This window comes from Schistocerca americana, chromosome 8 (assembly GCF_021461395.2).
Source record: "Schistocerca americana isolate TAMUIC-IGC-003095 chromosome 8, iqSchAmer2.1, whole genome shotgun sequence".
In the NCBI taxonomy this organism is placed as follows: Eukaryota; Metazoa; Arthropoda; class Insecta; order Orthoptera; family Acrididae; genus Schistocerca; species Schistocerca americana.
The window spans coordinates 282,542,225-282,565,522 of record NC_060126.1 but is presented as its reverse complement, the minus strand read 5'-3'; the positions used below and the strand labels follow the sequence as shown (position 1 = coordinate 282,565,522).

Below are 23,298 nucleotides of genomic sequence, written 5' to 3'. Positions count from 1 at the left end.
CTCCCCCTAATTGTTGAACACAAGCGTGCAATCGAGCATGCATTGTGTTGTACAGGTGCTGGATGTCAGTTTGTGAGATGGAGTTGTAAGCCTGTAGCATTTGGTCTGTCCGTACAGAGACGGTTAATGGTGTTTGTGGATGACGTTAGAGCAGATGTCAGATGATCTCCCACATGTGCTCGATTACAAAATGGTTCAAATGGCTCTGAGCACTATGGGACTCAACATCGGAGGTCATCAGTCCCCTATAACTTAGAACTACTTAAACCTAACTAACCTAAGGACATCACACACATCCATGCCCGAGGCAGGATTCGAACCTGCGACCGTAGCGGTCGCGCGGTTCCAGACTGAAGCGCCTAGAACCGCTCGGCCACACCGGCCGCTGCTCGATTACAGACAGATCTTGTGTTCGAGTAGGTCAACGCAACCTGTCGACAAACTGCAGAGCACGCTGGGTTACAACGTGGTTATGTCGGCGAGCTTTATCCTGTCGGAAAACACTCTCTGGAATGCTGTTCATGAATGGCAGCACAGAAGGTCGAATCACCAGACTGACTTGAGACTAGCAGTCATGGTGCAGTCGATGTGCCATCTTGCAGGGCGGGCAACCACAGCCATACTTCGACATTTTTCCAAAGAAAATTCCGCACTGGCTGTATCAATGATTTTTATTAAATCTGCGACCGGTTTCGCACCAATTATCGGTGCAGTGCCTGAGGATTTAATAAAAATCATTGATACAGCCAGTGGGGAATTTTCTTTGGAAAAATGTGTCATTACTTAGAGTGTAGGTCAAGTGCGTCTATCTGGCAGGTCGTCAACGGGCCTCTTTCTGACCCAATCAAGGCCTTCACTGGCATCGAGGAAGAGCCAACAGTCACCAGAAAGCTCAACAGTCCTCCATTCTGCCTTCCTACGAGATACTGCTTGACACCATCGAAGTCGCAAATTGCGTGGACCTGTTCTTGAAGTAATTGATCTGTAACAGTTCGTTGTGTCACTGTGGTGCCAACTGGTGCTGAAATAGCTGCTGCAGATGCAGTACGGTGCCACAGAGCCTTATGCCGAACACAATAGTCTTCTCTCTCGGTAGTGGCTTGTTACTGTCCGCAGTCTAGTCTTCTTGCCACCGCACATTCCCGTGCCCACCGCTGCCAGCAGTCATGTCCAGTGGCTACATTCCTACAAAGACTTACTGCAATACCGCAGAAGTAACCTCCAGCTTCCCGTAGAGCCATAACACGAGGATTCTCTGTCGCCTTAAAGGCCATCTTGACTCACGTCAGCTCGCCATGTCCACTCTCAAAGGTAACTAACGCTCACAACCGTTGCAGAGTGTATTTAAAGTATACCTGATTAGCACCCTCATGGTGACGCTGCTCTTGACATTCTTATGCGGTTGACGTGAAATTGGATTAGACATCACCTTTTAGGTGTAGAAACACGCCTACCAACTTTCTTTTAGGTCGCGAAACTCCTTCTAGGTGCTGCGATTTTTTTCCTTCAGTGTAGGGGAGCTCAGGGCAATGTGGTAACCTTAAAAGAGAAAGCACTACATTTGACATATCATTCAGACTTACTGTCTCTAACTTCATCACTGGAACTGTTGATGTATATATACATATATTGAAATAATTGTTTACCAGTGTTACACACATAGACACATTTACGTTAATAAGATAATTTGAGCGTCTGCGCAGTGACCATTTTGCCCCAGGACCCTAGGTAATGTGGTCCCTTGGTGAAACAATGCAAATAATATTAAATAATTGATTCTACGCTTAAAGGAAACCATACTTCAGTGAAGTAATTAATTTTAGTACAAATATACTCTACATATGCCTATAAGAGTTACTAAGTGAAGTGAAAACTTTATCGCTAACAGATCTAAAATCAACTTTTTGAAATTGACATAAAGCAACTTCTTGAAACTAACATTTTTATACACCATTTCCTAAGGGAAATGAAGTAATAGTTGCATGAGTCTGCTTCCTATATTTGCTTATGCTAAAATCACGTGTGAAATCGTTGTAGTCATCGTCAACTCCCATAAGAGTCTTCAAGAGACTATTCACAACAAGATGAACAACGTTGGCCTACCCATTCTTCAGCACTTGTCGACCATCTGTAATTGCATTCAGCGTCATCTTCTTCATTTGCACCCTCGCTGCTTGTATCCTCCCTAACAGACGCCTTCCTCCTCATGGTGCTAGTCTCTCCTTGCTAATCGAAAGCAGCAAGCTTCCTCCGCGCTCTTTTTGTTGTGCTCGGCACATTCTTCTTCATTTCGTTTTCCTTTTGTTTTGCTGCTTTCTAATTCTTCTCTCAGTCAGCTGTTGCTTACATGGGCTGCTTGCTACGATAACAGCTCAGCCCCTTTTCCTCTCCTGCGAACGAATGTCAACGGATTTGGGTAGTGGGCTGCGGTGACACTGGAGATGGAATATGTGGTGCATTATCAGAGGATGTAGAGGGAACTGGTTAAGTTTCCAGGATTTCTGAATACGAAAACATAGACCTATATTCAGAAATAAGAGGTCTGTCAGTAGGCAAACAGGCAGAAAAATCTGCTTCTTAAGAACTATCAGGGTTAAAAGGACAAATGCCACATTTTTTAAACCCATCAGTTTCTGTTACAGTATCTGCCGCCCGCAGACACGCTTCGCAAAAAGATCTGCTCACTTCTTATTGGATCACTTCTGGTCCATGATTGTTGTGGAGAGACTTCTCTGTAGCAGACTGCAGTCAAGTCTTCGGAGGAAGCCCTTGAGCTACGAAATCACGACGTCCAGAAACATATGACCTCAGTATACCTATACCGATTATTTTTTAGAGGTGTCTATGAGTCCTGAAGATGGCATAATGAACTGCTGAAACTTGTTGCGAAAATCAGATAAATTAGCATCCCAATTGTGCGGCTTTTTGACGAATTTCACGTTAAAAAGTGTGTCTCATCGACGTTAAAGATTGGATGAGGCAGATGGTTGTCATCGTTGCGGGTTTTTAATACGGAGAAAAATTTACCTACATCAAGCTTGTTAAAGGCCTGAGCTCCAGCGACAGATTTCGCTTCAGGCGATTCCAGTGTCAGTTCTATCCATAGAACGAGTCTTAGTCAACAAGATCTGATTCCTTGTTGGAAGGATGTTCGGTTTTCTCGGCCAGTTGAAAAGCAAAACTTCTGACAACTCTAACTGCAAAGCCAAAGCACGTGGTTTCCATTTTCAAAAGATAGTCTGTAAGTTCATTCTCCTGTTCTGGAGTGAAAAGAGGTCGCTTGGAACAAAGAACTTTTGTAGTCTTCTGTTGCGTCTTGATTTAAGTTGTGAACTCGTCTCACAGTGCCATTCTGAGAATACGAAATATTTTACTTGCTTTCTTTCAGTCAGGCCAACGGCCTTGCCTCGGTGGTAACACCGGTTCCCGTCAGATCACCGAAGTTAAGCGTAGTCGGCTTGGGCTAGCAACTGGATGGGTGACCGTCCGGTCTGCTGAGCGCTGTTGGCGAATTGGGTGCATTCAGCCCTTGTAAGGCAAACTAAGGAGCTATTTGACCGACAAGTAGAGGCTCCGGTCTCGAAAACTGACAACGGCCGGGAGGCAGGTGCAATGACCACATGCCGCTCCGTATCCACATCCAGTGACGTCCTTGGGCTGAGAGGATGACACGACGGCCAGTCGGTACCGTTGGGTCTTCCCAGGCCTGTTCGGACGGAGAGACGGAGTTTCTTCCAGCCCATTCCACCACTTCGCAATGCTTTAACCGCCTAGTTGTGAAGTTTTGCGCGCTTTTGGCCAAGAGTGACCTGCGAGACAAAACTTGAGTCATACGTTTGAGTGTGTTTGGGGTAGAGCGATCTCCTCTAAGAAAAGCGCGACTATTTTGCCCCAGTCTCTCTCAGGCTAGAAAAATATGATTACAGGATGCCTAACATATTTTAAAAACTTGAAACACAGAGCTGACTTAATCAAAATACTTACTATACATAATAATTCTCCCAAGTAAACCGAATTTAATGATAGAATAAATTCTTCACAAAATCGATTTTTTCCATTACCTTCAAAACAATACAACCAATCGCCTCGCGGAACTTTCAACGGACGCTTGAAACATGAACAGGATATAGTATAAAATTCCGCCGAGAGTTAGCAGCGCATTTGGTAAGATATTACATGGCACCACGCGACATCGGCGAATCACTATACACGGGTCTTCCCTGTATATATGCTTATATCCGCCCGGAGAAGATGGTTACATAGATTTTTACTGGAAAGCTTGTAGCTCATCACTAGCCACCCTGAACTCTTGATGAGTATGTTTAATGTATGCTGCAAAGTACTCCATACGTTTTCCAAAAGAAAAATATATAGTCTCAACATGAAGATTCTTTTTCTTCCTAGGGTCCACTGACGGCTCACCTGAACAAGTTTTTGTGTCAACACGAAATGATGCACAGCAGTTTGTTATGTTATTCGTAAACCTAATTTCCAGCATACACCTATGACATAAAATGTCATATATTTGTTCGTCTTTCTTTCCAGTTTTTGCACAGATCGTAATTGTCATCCATACACTGCTAGCGACGTGAACGCAATAAAATAGGTATCTCAAGCCACATGAATAGAAGCTACATCAGTTTCTACTTTTAGAGTAAGACTGAAACTAACACAGACTCAGTGGCACACAAATTGGGTAAGAGCGTTCCTTCTAGCTAAAACAGCTTGGTCCGAAATAGAAAACAGCAAATCGCCACTGTTAATAATGCTGTTTATTCACAGAAATAGCGCTGTTACTGTTTGGGACCGACGATATCTTCTTGAGATGGCTGTCCACTTTCAAATGCAAATTTTCTTATGTTTATAAGGGCATCTAAACGTGATTATCCGTCTGATGGGTTCGAAACAGGTGACGCCGCTGTTTGTGGGAACAAAAGTATTATTAATAGTGGCTGCTTGCTGTTTTGTACTTTTCAAGGATCAGTCTGTATTTTCTACACAGCCACGGTTGCAAAATTTCAGATTTCGCCAAAACAGCATAGACCCAAAATATTTTGCCATATGACTTCAAGCAGATGAAGTAGACGATTGTCATATCTTGAAACTCTCATGCCGTTACTCACCTGCTGAAGAAAATAATGCCTCATAGGAATTGGTAGGAAGCTAAAAGCTATCCAGTGGGCATTCTAGATTTCGTCAAACTGGACAAAAGAAATATTTTCTAATTACCTCGGTCTCCATGTTATTTTAAATCGTAGTCCACCGCTCTTTCATTTTTTATTACTTAAAGATACACTCAAAGTGGGAAGCAGCTGATGAGAAAGGTGTGACAAAGATAATACGAAACACGTTAAGGGAAATCTGACGCTATGAAGCCAGAGGTAAAACATGGGTCTGCAGAAGTACACGAAAAAGATTGACTTTAATACTGTCACTTTCTCTTTCTATAAACGAAAGCTTCTGAATTTCTTTACTCGTCATAATTCTCTTCCGAAATAGTTTGAAGTGTAACGTGATACATATGCAATAACGAATTTCCTTACTTTCTGCTATTATGCGAGCTCTTATCTGATTTTGCTCTTACCTGCCTCTTCTTAACGAGCTCGATTGTTTTGATATTTCTCTAAATTTTAGCATCTATACGTATGTGCAAGAGCAAATAATGTGTTTTCCCCTATGGCTATAAAGCAGTCTAATTAACTTGAAAAAAAGATGAAAAACAGATTAAAATTCTGAAAACTACTTTTGGCAAGAAACGAAAAGTCAGTTTGAAGCATAAGACAGTACATACTGTATTGCTACAGCATAGGATACCACACCCAAGACATTTTATTGACCTCATCAATAAGCTGAAATGAACGTAACGCGCTAAACTGAATCAACTGTTGGTTACGATGTCAAAACCGAAGGGAAAAATATTTGTCCTAAGGATCACACGTAGAACCGAGACTTGTCTCTTGTGCGCAAACCTCCTCTTGGACTTAACCATTGCGTTCACAGCTACTTCAAGGCTTACGTAAAGAGTGGTGCAGCCTGTCAGCGCAAATATTTAGCTACCTGTCTTGAAGTCATGCATAGAAGGAGACGCTCACAAGGCCACGTACTCAACGCGTAGTACACAAGCTCAAGGTTGCAGGAGGATAGCGGGAAAAAAGACCTTTCTAGTTGACAGCGTGATTGGTTCCTCAGTAAATGAGTTATCTCAAGATTACCAACGTAGCTTATTAGAAATTGCCTGGTTCCTAATTTTCATGCTCATTACACCTAGATTTACGTACGTGCTCTGCAAACCACCGTACGGCGCGTCGTGGAGGTTACGCTCTACTATTACCAATAATTTCCTTTCCTGTTCCACTCGCAAACCGAGCGACAGAAAAGCAGCTATCTATACACCAGCATACTACCCCCAATATTTACAATGTTTCTGGTCCTTACTCATAATGTACGTTAGCGCTAGTAGGCACGTTCTTCAGACAGTTTCAAATGCCGGTTCTCCGAATTTTCTCAATAGCGTTCATCGAAAAGAATGTCATTCAGGGAGCTAAGACCATTCAGGGATACCCCAAGCATATAATATTTATGTGTTGATCGAACCTACCGGTAACAAGTTCAAAATGGTTCAAATGTCTCTGAGCACTATAGGACTTAACTTCTGAGGTCATCAGTCCCCTAGAATTCAGAGCTACATAAACTTATCTAACCTAAGAACAGCACACACATGCATGCCCGAGGCAGGATGCCAACCTGCGACCGTAGCGCCTAGAACCGCTCGGCCACCCGGCCGGCGGTAACAAGTCTAGCAGCCCGCATCTGAACTGCTTTGATGTCTTCCTTTAACCCAAACACTCGAGCAGTACTCAACAATGAGTAGCACTAGTGTTCCACTTGCAGTCTCCTATACAGAAGAACCATATTTGTCTCAAACTCTTACTAAACCGAAGTATCGAAGAATCGTAGAGTACACTATCTCACGTTGTGATGATTAGTCATGATTATTTATATCTTTCTTACAGACTCTACACTTCAGCTTTACCACTGGTTACGCAGAAGAATGTTAATTGCCCTGGTGGAGGCGAAAGAGCAGTGATTTGTGCTTGTCTTGCAAACAGGCTCAAGAAACTAGCTAATGTATACTATGTTATCAAAAGTACTCGACCACCCCCAAAAACAAACGTTTTTTCATATTAGGTGCAGTGTGCTGCCACCGACTGCGAGGTACGCCGTATCAGCGACCTCAGAAGTCGTTAAACATCGTGAGAGAGAGAAATGGGGCGCTCCGAGGAACTCACGGACTTCGAATGTGGTCAGGTGACAGGGTGTCACTTGTGTCATACGTCTGTACGCGAGATTTCCACATTCCTAAACAACCCTACATCCACTGTTTCCGATGTGACAGTGAAGTGGAAACGTGAAGGGACACGTACAGTACAAAAGCGTACCTGTCGACGTCGTCTGTTTGACAGAGACCGCCGACAGTTGAAGAAGATTAATGTGTAATAGGCAGACATCTATCCAGACCATCACACACGAATTCCAAACTGCATCAGCATCCATTGCAAGTGTTATGACACTTAGGCGGGAGGTGAGAAAACTTGGTGGATTTCATGGTCGAGCGGATACTCATAAGCCACACATCACGCCCGTAAATGCCAATAGACGCCTCGCTTGCTGTAAGGAGCCTAAACATTGGACAACTGAACGGTGGAAAAACGTTGTGTGGAGTGGCGAATCACAGCACACAATATGGCGATCCTATGACAAGCTGGGTGTGGGTATGGCGAATGCCCGGTGAAAGTCATCTGCCAGCGTGTGCAGTACCAACAGTAAATTTCGGAGGCAGTGATGTTACGGTGTGGTCGTGTTTTTCATGGAGGGGGTTTACACCCCTTATTGTTTTGCGTGGCTCTATTACAGCACAGGCCTACATTGATGTTTTAAGCAGCTTCTTGCTTCCCACTGTTGATGAGCAATTCGGGGATGGTGATTGAGTCTTTCAACACGATCGAGCATCTGTTCATAATACACAACCTGTGTCGGAGTGGTTACACGACAATAGGATCTCTGTAATGGGCTGGTCTGTACCGAGTTCGGGTCTGAATCCTATAGAAACGTCCAATTCGTGCCAGGCCTCCCCGACTGACATTTACACCTGTCATCATTCCAGCATTTCGTGAAGAGAAGGCTGCCATTCCCCAAGAAATATTCCAGCACTTGATTGAACTTATGCCTACGGGAGCGGAAGCTGTCATCAAGGCTAAGGGTGGGCAATACCATATTGAATTCCAGCATTACCGAGCGAGGCTACCACGGAATTGTATGTCATTTTCAGCCAAGTGTCTGGATACCTTTGATCAGATAGTGTACCATATGAAGTCCACATAACATGTAGTGAACTACTCCACGAAACTCTATTTGCACCATGTCTGATACCCGTTATCCACTACAAACTGATGTGTGCCACATCTGTGCATAAACATAAGAGTAAAATCCCATTGTAACATGGAAGTCCAGTGATGGAAGGATATGTTGTAAATATACTGGCTGTTTCAAAATTCAAGTCACTGCTTTCAGAAGTTGTATGGACACTTAGGTATCACCCTGAACCACACGTCAGTATTAGTTTTCGTGTGTATTTTGTTACTTAACACTTTTATTATTCCCGTCAAAATGTCGACTCAGGCACGGATTTTAGTTGCAATAGGGTCCACAGCCACTTCGACTTGTCTGGTAACAGTCTACCATACAGGCTGCCACCGAACGTACGAAAACATTCCTTTACTCAGCACTGAATACTGAGTTAGGCTGTAGAAGTTATTCATAAGTTGTACCATATCACATAATAAACTTACTCGGATTATTTTGAAGCATAAATCAAATCACATAAGGACATTAACGTGTTACCAGACTTGACACAGACACAGTTACTCTAACAGGAACGATTTACGGTACCTCTCAGAAAGTGACAAATCGCCATCATTTCTGTAAAGAGAAATCTAAATTATTATTGACATATTCAACTGACTCTTATGTTCTGAGCGATTGTCGAGAAATAAGAATGAATTGAACCCTAATGATTACTAGTGAGTTATAGAAGTGGTTTTCAACTATTTATTGAAATTCCAGAATCCTAATGCATAAAGGCTACTGTGTGTTTCATAAAAAAAGGGTTTCATAAAATGAAGGGATAGGATGGCAGGACATGTGTTAAGGCATCATGGAATAACGTCCATGGTACTAAAGGGTACTGCAGAGGGTAGTAACTGTGGTGGAAGACAGAGATTTGAATATATCCAACAAATAATTGAGCACTTAGGTTGCAAATGCTACTCTGAGATGAAGAGGTTACCGCAGAAGAGGAATTATTTGCGGACCGCTTCAAAACAGTCAGACGAAGACCGACGGCTCAAAAAAACACCATCTTACAATGAGCAGTGACAACAGACATCCAGAAGTGAAATAGCAACCGAAAATTATTTTACGACAACTAACTCCATTTACTTCGTAATACATGGCGAAACGTATGGCACCAAGTATTTAGACAATTAGGTTCCTTCGACACCAAGCACCGAAATGCACAGTTAAAAGTGTAATGCAATGTAGGACAAACGGTCAAAGCTACTTAGTAATACCAAAAATGTTTCCTCATTTCCAATAACACATGCGTCACGAGTTGCAAGAAAAGTCAGTGAAGATGGCAATTCCGTACTGAGGTGGTATTATAATTACTTATTTCTCGAAACATCTTCGAGCCTTAGTCACCACTCTGACTCAATCGATTTCGCAAGGATCTCCGTCCTGTTTCAGATAACCTACAGGTTACAGTAATTTCCTCACAAGCGTGCATTCACAGCATACCTTACATGTGCACAGAAAGATTCCTCAAAGGTTGAGGTCGTGTCAGGAGTCTTTGGAGTTCTCTACTTCGTCGGTGTTCGAACCGCGGAACTCACGATTTGCGTTCACGTATATCTTCGCTGAGGAATGAAATAAATAGGAAGTGGAGGGAAGCTAAGACGAGATGGCTGCAGGAAAAATATGAAGACATCGAAAAAGATATGATTGTCGGAAGAACGGACACAGCATACAGGAAAGTCAAAACAACCTTTGGTGACTTTAAAAGCAACGGTGGTAATACTAAGAGTGCAACGGGAATTCCACTGTTAAATGCAGAGGAGAGAGCAGATAGGTGGAAAGAATACATTGAAAGCCTCTATGAGGGTGAAGATTTGTCTGATGTGATAGAAGAAGAAACACGAGTCGATTTAGAAGAGATAGGGGATCCAGTATTAGAATTGGAATTTAAAAGAGCTTTGGAGAACTTATGGTCAAATAAGACAGAAGGGATAGATAACATTCCATCAGAATTTCTAAAATCATTGGGGGAAGTGGCAACAAAATCACTATTCACGTTGGTATATAGAATATATGAGTCTGGCGATATACCATCTGACTTTCGGAAAAGCATCATCCACACAATTCCGAAGACGGCAAGAGCTGACAAGTGCGAGAATTATCGCACAATCAGCTTAACAGCTCATGCATCGAAGCTGCTTACAAGAATAATATACAGAAGAATGGAAAAGAAAATTGAGAATGCGCTAGGTGACGATCAGTTTGGTTTTAGGAAAAGTAAAGGGACGAGAGAGGCAATTCTGACGTTAGGGCTAATAATGGAAGCAAGGCTAAAGAAAAATCAAGACAGTTTCATAGGATTTGTCGACCTGGAAAAAGCGTTCGACAATATAAAATGGTGCAAGCTGTTCGAGATTCTGAAAAAAGTAGGGGTATGCTATAGGGAGAGACAGTACAACAACCAAGAGGGAATAATAAGAGTGGACGATCAAGAACGACGTGCTCGTACTAAGAAGGGTGTAAGACAAGGCTGTAGCCTTTCGCCCCTACTCTTCAATCTGTACATCGAGGAAGCAATGATGGAAATAAAAGAAAGGTTCAGGAGTGGAATTAAAATACAAGGTGAAAGGATATCAATGATACGATTCGCTGATGACATTGCTATCCTGAGTGAAAGTGAAGAAGAATTAAATGATCTGCCGAACGGAATGAACAGTCTAATGAGTACACAGTATGGTTTGAGAGTAAATCGGAGAAAGACGAAGGTAATGAGAAGTAGTAGAAATGAGAACAGCGAGAATCTTAACATCAGGATTGATGGTCACGAAGTCAATGAAGTTAAATAATTCTGCTACCTAGGCAGTAAAATAACCAATGACGGACGGAGCAAGGAGGACATCAAAAGCAGACTCGCTATGGCAAAAAAGGCATTTCTGGCCAAGAGAAGTCTACTAATATCAAATACCGGCCTTAATTTGAGGAAGAAATTTCTGAGTATGCACGTCTGGAGTACAGCATTGTATGGTAGTGAAACATGGACTGTGCGGTTCTAGGCGCGCAGTCCGGAACCGTGCGACTGCTACGGTCGCAGGTTCGAATCCTGCCTCGGGCATGGATGTGTGTGATGTCCTTAGGTTAGTTAGGTTTAAGTAGTTCTAAGTTCTAGGGGACTGATGACCACAGCAGTTGAGTCCCATAGTGCTCAGAGCCATTTTTGAAACATGGACTGTGGGAAAACCGGAACAGAAGAAAATCGAAGCATTTGTGATGTGGTGCTATAGACGAATGTTAAAAATTAGGTGGACTGATAAGGTAAGGAATGAGGAGGTTCTACGCAGAATCGGAGAGGAAAGGAATATGAGGAAAACACTGATAAGGAGAAGGGACAGGATGACAGGACATCTGCTAAGACATGAGGGAATGACTTCCATGGTACTAGAGGGAGCTGTAGAGGGCAAAAACTGTAGAGGAAGACAGAGATTGGAATACGTCAAGCAAATAATTGAGGACGTAGGTTGCAAGTGCCACTCTGAGATGAAGAGGTTAGCACAGGAAAGGAATTCGTGGCGGGCCGCATCAAACCAGTCAGTAGACTGATGACCAAAAAAAAATATCTTCTCTAGGCAGCAGATAGCGTACTAAGCACATGTTTGTTTCAAATTTATAATACAGAGTGTCATGTCGTAACTGTTTGTACAATAGTTCACAAATTAAGTGTGATTAAACGAGAATTTTGTATTAAAAGTTACGTGAGGATGAATCAAAGCTTTGACAGAAAGAACTACATGCTGCTGTCGTTGACTTCTACCGCTTAGTTTCCTGGCGCCTAATCGTGACAGTGGAGACGTTTTCTTCTCTATTGTTAGTTCAGAGTTGCGCTGTTTGTAACACGTGTAGAACTCCTCTGGTGGCGAAACGTTAAATATCAGTCATTACCAAACGGATGTGAATACTTTAGGGATACAAAACCTCGACTGGGCATTTCGCCCCTGACGGAGGACGCAAACCATTTTCAGGGTATCTATTTACGACTGCCATGTTTTCTGGCTGTGCATAGCATTGGTGACGTTATCTGAGCCGATTGCTCTAGAAGAGATAGAACACCAGCACCGCCATCTTAATATCACAATGGCTCGAGCAGTTGAGATGCTGACCAATCACATCTGAAACAGCTGCCCCAAAGCGAACTTGTATTTTCACACTCTAGATATAGTTACGAATTAAAATTGTGGTCCAGGACTTCCAGAGTTCGTTTCTTCTATCCCAATCAATGATCACAAAAATTGTTGTCTCACTAAGGAGTTCGACTTGGTGCAGATTTGCAGAAAGAGAGGAAACTAAATACAACTATTGCATCTTGTAAGCAATACATTATTATCTAACGAGTAGTCACTAGTTTCGCACTTACAGCATACATTAACTTAAAAAGACTGACGAAAATTGAATCCTTAAGACGTATACTAATTTAATAAATCAGAATGACATCGGCAAGGGAAATAAACAAGATTACCTAAACAGAATTAGCTAGACAGAACTAATACAAGAAAGGAAAACGTACGTATGCAATAGGAGTGAACAAAGACAACTATTACTTACTTGCATTATGTTATGTCATTCCAATTTACCAGCGTACATTCGTTATTTACTGTCTCTCGTAAAGTTTTAAAGCTCAGTGTCGTATCTTTCATAAAATTTTATATCAAAACCTTTTTCGTGTCTGTAATGTCATAGTTGTTGTTGTTGTAGTCTTCAGTCATGAGACTGGTCTGATGCAGCTCTCCATGCTACTCTATCCTGAGCAAGCTTCTTCATCTCCCAGTACGTACTGCAGCCTACATCCTTCTGATTTGCTTAGTGTATTCATCTCTAGGTCTCCCTCTACTATTTTTTGCCCTCCACACTGCCCTCCAGTACTAAACTGGTGATCCCTTGATGCCTCAGAACATGTCCTACCACCCGACCCCTTCTTCTAGTCAAGTTGTGCCTCATGCTCCTCTTCTCCCCAGTTCCGTTCAATACTTCCTCATTAGTTATGTGATCTATCCATCTAATCTTCAGCATTCTTCTGTAGCACCACATTGTCAAAAGCTTTCTCTAAGTCTACAAATGCTAGAAACGTAGGTTTGCCTTTCCTTAATCTTTCTTCTAAGATAAGTTGTAGGTTCCGTATTGCCTTACGTGTTCCAACATTTCTACGGAATCCAAACTGATCCTCCCCGAGGTCGGCTTCTACCAGTTTTTCCAATCGTCTGTAAAGAATTCGCGTTAGTATTTTGCAGCTGTGACTTATTAAACTGATAGTTTGGTAATTTTCACATCTGTCAACACCTGCTTTCTTTGGGATTGAAATTATTATATTCTTCTTGACGTCTGAGGGCATTTCGCCTGTCTCATACATCTTGCTCACCAGATGGTAGAGTTTCGTCAGGACTGGCTCTCCCAAGAATGTCAGTAGATCTAATGGAATGTTGTCTACTTCCGGGGCCTTGTTTCGACTCAGGTCTTTCAGTGCTCTGTCAAACTCTTCACGCAGTATCCTATCTCCTGTTTCATCATCATCTACCTCCTCTTCCATTTCCATAATGTTGTCCTCAAGATCATCGCCCCTGTATAGACCCTCTATATACTCCTTCCACCTCTCTTCTTTCCCTTCTTTGCTTAGAACTGGGTTTCCATCTGAGCTCTTGATATTCATACAAGTCTTTTTTTTTCTCCAAAGGTCTATTTAGTTTTCCTGTAGGAAGTATCTATCTTACCCCTCGTGAGATAAGCCTCTACATCCTTACATTTGTCTTCTAACCATCCCTGCTTAGCCATTTTGCACTTCCTGTCGATCTTATTTTTGAGACGTTTGTATTCCTTTTTGCCTGCTTCACTAATTGCATTTTTGTATTTCCTCCTTTGACCAATTAAATTCAGTATCTCTTCTGTTACCCAAGGATTTCAACTAGCCCTCGTCTTTTACCTACTTGATCCTATGCTGCCTTCACTATTTCATTCCTCAAAGCTACCCATTCGTCTTGTGTTGTATTTCATTCCCCCATTCCTGTCAATTGTTCCCTTATGCTCTCTCTGAAACTCTGTACAACCTCTGATTCTTTCAGTTTATCTAGGTCCCATCTCCTTAATTTCCACCTTTTTGCTGTTTCTTCAGTTTTAATCTACGGTTCATAACCAATAGATTGTGGTCAGAGTCCACATCTGCCCCTGAAATTGTCTTACAATTTAAAATCTGGTTCCTTAATCTCTGTCTTACCATTATATAATCTATCTGAAGCCTTCTAGTATCTCCAGTGTTATTCCATGTATACAACCTTCTGTCATTATTCTTGAACCAAGTGTTAGCTATGATTAAGTTGTGCTCTGTGCAAAATTCTACCAGGCGGCTTCCTCTTGCATATCTTAGCCCCAGTCCATATTCACCTTCTGCGTTTCCTTCTCTTCCTTTTCCTACCGTCGAATTGCAATCACCCATGAGTATTAAATTTTCGTCTCCCTTCACTACCTGAATAATTTCTTTTATCTCAGCAAACATATCATCAATATCTTCATCTTCTGCAGAGCTAGTTGGCATATAAACTTGTACTACTGTAGTAGGCGTGGGCTTCGTGTCTACCGTGGCCACAATAATGCGTTCATTATGCTGTTTGTAGTAGCTTACCCGCACTCCTATTATTTTTATTCATTATTAAACCTACTCCTGCATTAGCCCTATTTGATTTTGTATTTATAAACCTGTATTCAGCTGACCAAAAGTCTTGTTCCTTCTGCCACCGAACTTCACTAATTCCCACTATATCTAACTTTAACCTATCCATTTCCATTTTTAAATTTTCTAAGCTACCTGCCCGATTAAGGGATCTGACATTCCACGCTCAGATCCGTAGAACGCCAGTTTTCTTTCCCCTGATAATGACGTCCTCTTGAGTGGTTCCCGCCAGGAGATCTGAATGGGGGACTATTTTACCTCCGGAATATTTTACCCAAGAGGACGCCATCATCATTTAATCATACAGTAAAGCTGCATGCCCTCGGGAAAAATTACTGCTGTAGTCTCCCTTTGCTTTCAGCCGTTCGCAGTACCAGCACAGCAAGGCCGTTTTGATTAGTGTTACAAGGCCAGGTCAGTCAATCATCCAGATTGTTGCCCCTGCAACTACTGAAAAGGCTGCTGCCCCTCTTCAGGAACCACACGTTTGTCTGACCTCTCAACAGATACCCCTCCGTTGTGGTTGCACCTACGGTACGGCTATCTGTATCCCCACCAATGTCATAGGAGATAGCATATTTCATTTCTCCAACTAAGAAACATGAGAAACATCCGTAAGAATAAGAAATTAATAATTAACTATATCAACGAAGAATTATTGTTTTTATAGTGGTATCTATGCTGCATATTTTAAAACTCGCTTGCGCTATTTTGGTTTCCACTGTCGCTCAAAAATATCACTACTGTTGGCCGCTCATGTCATACCTATTGAGTCCTCCTTAATCCCATCAGATGGCAGCACTCACGCCCGTCAGAATTCGTCTCTCTCTCTCTTCATCGTTTGTGCGGCATGCAAAACGAAATGAAACGCATTTACTGCTGCCTCCTCTTTATCTACAAAGTATAAAACGTTTTACTTAATTTATATTTCATTTGTATGCTGTGAGAAATTATCGGCTTTTTACTGGGACACAAAAAACACGATGCTTGTGAACAATAATCGCATGAAAGTATAGTCATCGGAGCGGTACGGAAGATATACATCTAAACATAAAGCAAAAATCATGTAGCAATTGAAACGCAGGAAAGGTTGCGAATTTCATCATATGAGCATACAGAAACAGGCCTTGGAAGAATTTCACATTACTTCACGGTCTGGGTGGCATCCGAGCAGCAAAGACACATATTATATTGCAAATAGAATAGCAGGGAAATCAGGAAGACGGCGGATTTCACAAAATTTAGGACATACATGAGGAGGCTCTTCAAAGTTTTCACAATACTTCACAGTCTGCTTGTAATCCAGGAGCAAACAGTCATAATGCAACTGGTCGGAACACCGGAAGAAGATGAAGAACGAGAGTTGACAGAACATTGAGCGACATTTTTCTTAACCAACTAAAAATAATTTTTTGAAAGAAATCACGAACATTAGAGATAAAATACAAGGAGGAGGAGGAGGAGATAAGTGTTTAAAGTCTCATCGATAACAAGGTAATAAGAGAAGTGAATATACTGTGCCTTTTCAATGGAACCATCCTTGCATTTGCCTTAAGCGGTTTAAGGGAATTACAGAAAAACGAAATGAGGATGGTCGGACGTGGGTTTGAACCATCGTCCTCCCAAATATGAGTCCAGTGTGCTAACGACTGTGCTACCCCTCTCAGTAAAGATTTAAGTAATGTACTGCAAAAGATACATCGACAATTTGATACTGCTCTTAGTTCCATATTTCGTACACCATCTGAACGATTCTTTTGTTGAAACAATGTGGAATGAGTCACTCTAGCGTTACAGCAATTAAAATATTGTTTTTTAATCCTAATGATACATGTTTCTTTAAAAGCTATTTTCTTGTTAGTTTTTTTAATTGTCTACCGTTTTTAAATAAAAATTCGTCTATGTAATAGAGGGTGTTATTGATTTTAGGCTACATGTCACACATGATTTGCTACCTGTCAGACTTTTATGGCACTGAAAAAAATCAATGGGCAATTAGTAATGGGTAATAAATGTAATTTTATCCTCTAGAGCTTTAGGTATGGACATCGGTTTTTTTCCCCTACTGTGGGGGGATTATGTACGACGAATTTCATCCTCCTCTGATTACTGATTCCTGTTCATGTGCTACATCAATTGCAAGTACGACCATTTGTTGTACAGACGTTGTTTCGCAGAATTAATGGAGAGTTCATTTTCTGAGAACCACTTCACAATTCTTTGAAAAACACGAGGTGAAAGATGAAATTCATTTGGTTACTGGAGAACTAAACACGCAACATCCAATTAATAAATTTACAGAGAAAATTCTTAGATTTGACGACAACAGAAAATGATCAGAAATCATAATTTAGAACTAAGGGAAATCATCTTGTTTTTAAAGCCGCTACTAGCAACCTCTCATTGCACATAGGCGGCAGCAAAAATCATGTTTCAGTTCGTAAATAAATATAACGTTATAAATTCCGTTGCGAGCTTGTCAAGTTTATATGAGAACTAGCTATCTTAAAGTAAAGCTGTTATTTTGTTTCGGTGGGAAAATAACGTGTAATAATACAGCAACAAACTGTCGCGATGTTTTCCAGTAAACTTGAGAAAACTGCTACCGACACCTATATTTTCCTGAGTGAAGCGCATGGCAAACTGTGTACCACGTACGCCGTTAAAGCGTTCCCAAGATGGCGGAGAATATGCTGAAGCTAACTCACACCCGTGACGATCATCAACCAACATGAAAAACTGATGAAAATATCGAAAAAAGTAGGTAATCTGATTCTATCTGCTTGCTGAAACTGTAGTAACTGACAAAGAAAATATAAAGCGAATTTTACATAAGTTTTAACATGAGAAAAAAGTGTGTACGAAACTGGTGCGGAAAATTTTCATGGTCAAACAAAAAAAGAAAAACGCTCACGAAAATAGTTTCCCCGACACTTTTAATGCCATAGAAAATGATCCTAATTTCTTGGAAAGAGTGATAACATACGTAGAATCTTGATTTGTGATCCTGAAACTAAGCGCCAATCCATGCAGTGGAAGGGTCCAAATTCACCGAGAGGGTTAAAAGCTCGAATGAGCAAATCAAGATTCAAAGCGATGATAATTTTTTTTTCAGTGTTCGTGGAACTGTGTATCTTCACTGGAGTCCTGAAGATTAGACCATTAAGCAAACTATTACCGTGAGGAACTGCGGAAGAACAAGGTATTGCCTCTGTATCAAGACAATGCACTGGCTGATACGACACTGTCTGTTAAGAAGTTTCTAACAAAGTACAACATCTCATTGTTAAACCATCGACCTGATTCGCCTTACCTAGCCACAGGTGATTTTTATTTATCCCCCAAGGTCAAATCTGCTTTAAAAGAAGCACTGCTTCAGTCCATTGAAGCAGTGAAAAAAAGAAAAAGCGACAGGTGAGATGAAGGAACACACAAAGGAAGACTTGCGGCACTGTTTCCATGAATGGAAAATTCACCTGCAGGGACGTAGCTTTAAAGTGTTTCAGTTAATGATGAAAATAGTCCACACCAGCGGCAACATAAAATTTTACAGCAGCTTTCCTTGATATTTGTAAGACTGTCTATTAAAGACTGCCTTATTAAAAAAAAAAACATGAGCCACTGTGTAGGATTGCTATTGTGGACGTGTCTTCCCTATTTCTTTATACTTAATTGAGAACGCTGAACCGAAAATGCAGTACGATATCGTCACTTTGAGATGGCTCGATCGTACCCCACCTCTCCTTGTCTCCTGGAGTCGCCTGGAGCGCAAAGTGGGTGCCGTCTGGAATTTCAACGCCGGGAAGTGGTTATCCTTGACCCGCAGTAACGTCTTCTCTACGCAACGCGATGGTCTCGGCTCCCCCACCGTTAGCGCTCCTTTTCCACGTATTTTATTTTTCCCTCGTGGTATTTCTTACAGTCAAATACGTCTTTCCTAATCCGCTTTTGTGCGTTTTTTCGTTTTTCGTTCTTATTTTTAATTTTTATTTCTACCGTTGCCTGGGAAGGAGCAGATACACACGACATTTCACAGGACGCTCAAGCGTCGTAAAAATGAACCAAACAAACACTCACAGTTGGGAGCCACTTTCACTCTCGGACCCTCGTGAGCAGCGGGACCGTCCCTGTGGGAGGGGAAGCACCGTTTGCCGCGAAGGAGCCGCCACAAAGGACTGTCCATTACACCTCTGCAAGCGGCCCCAGCTGCGAGTCGCGGTACCATAACGACACAAATGAAGACGGGAAATGGAAAAGTCTCTAATTGCTAAATCTCACAGGAGAACTGAAAAACAATGTCTTTTTTGTACGAATTTTTTTCATATTCTTTAAAGACGTGTTTCGCCTTTGTGAGACATTAGATTTCCATAAAATAAATAAAGGGAACATAATAGTTATGATATGGGACTATCATACATCTTTGTAATCAAATGTCTAAGGAAATATTTATTAACAAAGATTCAAAGGCATTCGAGAACTACACTACTGGCCATTAAAATTGCTACACCAAGAAGAAATGAAGATGATAAACGGGTATTCACTGGACAAATATATTATATTAGAACTGACATGTGATTACATTTTCACGCAATTTGGGAACACATATCGTGAGAAGTCAGTAACCAGAACAACCACCTCTTGCCGTAATAACGTCCTCGATACGAATGGGCATTGACTCAAACAGAGCTTGGATGGCGTGTACAGGTACAGCTGTCCATGCACCTTCAACACGATACCACGGTTCATCAAGAGTAGTGACTGGCGTATTGTGACGAACCAGTTGCTCGGCCACCATTGACCAGACGTTTTCAGATGGTGAGACATATGGAGAACGTGCTAGCCAGGGCAGCAGTCGAACATTTTCTGTATCCAGAATGGCCTGTACAGGACCTGCAACATGCGGTCCTACATTATCCTGCTGAAATGTAGGGTTTCGCAGGGATCGAATGAAGGGTAGAGCCACGGGTCGTAACACATCTGAAATGTAACGTCCACTGTTCAAAGTGCCGTCAATGCGAACAAGACGTGTAACCAGTGGCACCCAATACTATCACGCCGGGTGATACGCCAGTATGGCGATGACGAATACACGCTTCCAATGTGCGTTAACCCCGATGTCGCCAAACACGGATGCGACCATCATGATGCTGTAAACAGAACCTGGATTCCTCCGAAAAAATGACGTTTTGCCATGCGTGCACTCAGGTTCGTCGTTGAGTGCACCATCGCAGGCGCTCTTGTCTGTGATGCAGCGTCAAGGGTAACCCGCCATGGTCTCCGAGCTGATAGTCCATGCTGCTGCAAACGTCGTCGAACTGTTCGTGCGGATGGTTGTTGTCTTGCAAACGTCCCCATCTGTTGACTCAGGGATCGAGACGTGGCTGCACGATCCGTTACAGCCATGCGGATAAGATGCCTGTCATCTCGACCGCTAGTGATATGAGGCCGTTGGGATCCAGCACGGCGTTCCGTATTACCCTCCCGAACCGACCGATTCCATATTCTACTAACAGTCATTGGATCTCGACCAACGCGAGCAGCAATGTCGCGATACGATAAACCGCAATCGCGATAGGCTACAATCCGCCCTTTATCAAAGTTTGAAACGTGATGGTACGCATTTCTCCTCCTTACTCGAGGCATCACAAAAACGTTTCACCAGGCAACGCCGGTCAACTGTTGTTTGTGTATGAGAAATCGGTTGGAAACTTTCCTCATGTCAGCACGTTGTAGGTGTCGCCATCGGCGCCAACCTTGTACAAATGTTCTGAAAAGCTAATCATTTGCATATCACAGCATCTTCGTCCCGTCGGCTAAATTTCGCGTCTGTAGCACGTCATCTTCGTGGTGTAGCAATTTTAATGGCCATTAGTGTATTATGCTGTGGGATAAGCATCCGTTCACATCTAGCTAGCCGGGGCATATGCCTAGACAATAAACACCAATTGATAAGCAAACCTTAAAAGAAAGAATAAATGACGTAGTGATAAGTCAAATAAAGTGTTGAAATGTAAAGCAGTACAGTCACGACGGTAAGTGAAGTGGTTCAGAGATAGCACAACACTTTCAGAACTGCAGACATCCTGCTTCACTGAACATAGTACAGCGAAAACGATTGATATTTGTTCACAGGCGTATGTGGTAGGATCATACCTTACCAACTACGTATCCTCTATTTCAGCAATATTTTCGCAAACGAAATAGCTTTATTCAAAAATAATCTTTATACGGTTACTGTACCAGTCGGACAGATGGAGTTGCAGACAAATATAACTTTTTTTTTTTTTAAGTGTCAGTCTTGTGACTGATTTGGTGCGGGCCGCCACGATTTCTCCTGCTTTCCCAACCTCTTCACGTCAGAGTAGCACTTTCAACTTACATCCTCAACTACTTGCTGGATGTATTCCAATCTCTATTTTCCTCTACACTTTTTGCCCAATAAAGCCCTCTCTAGTAGCATGGAAGTCATTCGCTGACGCCTAGCCGTGCGGTCTAAGGCGCCTAGTCAATGTTCACGCGCCTCCCCCTGTCGGAGGTTTGACTCCTCCCTCGGGCATGGGTGTGTGTGTTGTCCTTATCGTAAGTTAGTTTAATTACAGTGTTAGCCTAGGGACCGATGACCTCAGCAATTTGGTCCCATAGTCCTTACCACAAATTTCCAATTTTCCGCTGACGCCTTAAGAGATGTCCTATCATTATGCCCCTTCTCCTTGTCAGTGGTTTCCACATATTGCTTTCCTCTCCCATTCTACGAAGAACCTCATCATTCCTTATCGTATTAGTCCATTGAATTTTCAATACTCGTTCATAGCTTCACATCTCGAATGCTTCGATTCTCTTCTGTTCCTGTTTCCCCACAATCAATATTTCAATGCTGTGCACCAAACGTTCATTCTCAGAAATTTCTACCTGTAATTGAGATGTATATTTCACACTAGTAGAATTGTGTTGGCAAAGAATGCCATTTTGTCAGTGCTAGCTTGCTATCGAAGTCCTCTTTGCCCCGTCCGTCATTGGTTAAATCTGGTAGAAATCTTTAGCTTCATCTACCTCGTGACCATCACTCCTGATGTTAAGTTTCTCGAATTTCTTATTTCTGCCACTTCTCATTACTTTCGTCTTCCTTTGAGTTACTCTCAATCAATATTCTGTACTCAATAGACTGTTTATTCCATACAGCAGATCGTGTAATTTTTCTTCACTTTCACTCAGGATAGCAATGTCATCAGCGTATCGTATCATTGATATCGTTTCACCTTGAATTTTAATTCCACCCATGATACTTCCTTTTATTTCAAGCACTGCTTCTTCAGTGTACAGATTGAACAGTAGGGGGGAGAGACTATATATCTATCTTACACCCTTTTTAACTCGAGCACTTCTTTCTTGGTGATCTACTCTTGTTATTCCCTCTTGGCTCTGACACATACTGTATATTACCCGTCTCTCCCTAAAGCTTGCCACTATTTTTCTCAGAATATCAAACATCCTCGACCATTTTATATCGTCAAAGTCTTTTTCCAGGTCTACAGATCTTATGAACGTATGTTGATTATTCTTTAGTCTTGCTTCCATTATCAACCAAAACCCCAGAACAGCCTCTCTCGTGACTTTATCTTTTCTAAAACCACACTGATCGTCAACAAGCACATCCTCAATTTTCTTTTCCATTCTACTCATATTACTCATGTCAGCAACTAGGATGTATGATCTGTTAAGCTGATAGTGCGATAATTCACACACTTGTCATCTCTTGCAGTCTTCGGAATAGTGTGGATGATATCTGAAAGTCAGGAGTTATGTCGCCAGACTCACACGTTCTACACATCATTATGAATAGTCGTATTGTTGCCACTTCCTCCAATCATTTTAGAAATTCTGATGGAATGTTATCTATCCCTTCTTCCTTGCTTGATCTTAAGTCCTCCAAAGCTCTCTTAAATTCTGATTCTAATACTGGATCTTTTCTTCTATCGTATCAGACGTATCTTCCCCATCATAGAAGACTCCAATGTACTCTCTCTACCTATCCGCTCTCTCCCCTGCGTTTAACAGTGGAATTCCCGTTGCACTCTTAATTTTGCCACCCTTGCTTTTAATGTCACCAAATGTTGGTTCCTACGTGCGCAGTCGGCCCATATGGCGATCATTTCTTTTTCTATTTCTTCACATTTTTCATGCAACCATTCCATCTTGGCTTCCCTGCATTTCATATTTATTTCATTCCTCCGTGACTT

At 41.9% G+C, this 23,298-nt stretch overlaps 1 pseudogene; it reads left to right on the top strand.

Annotated features, from left to right (window-relative positions):
- Positions 1–3,392: 3,392 nt before the first annotated feature.
- On the top strand, positions 3,393–3,510 carry LOC124546228 (annotated as a pseudogene).
- Positions 3,511–23,298: the final 19,788 nt, after the last annotated feature.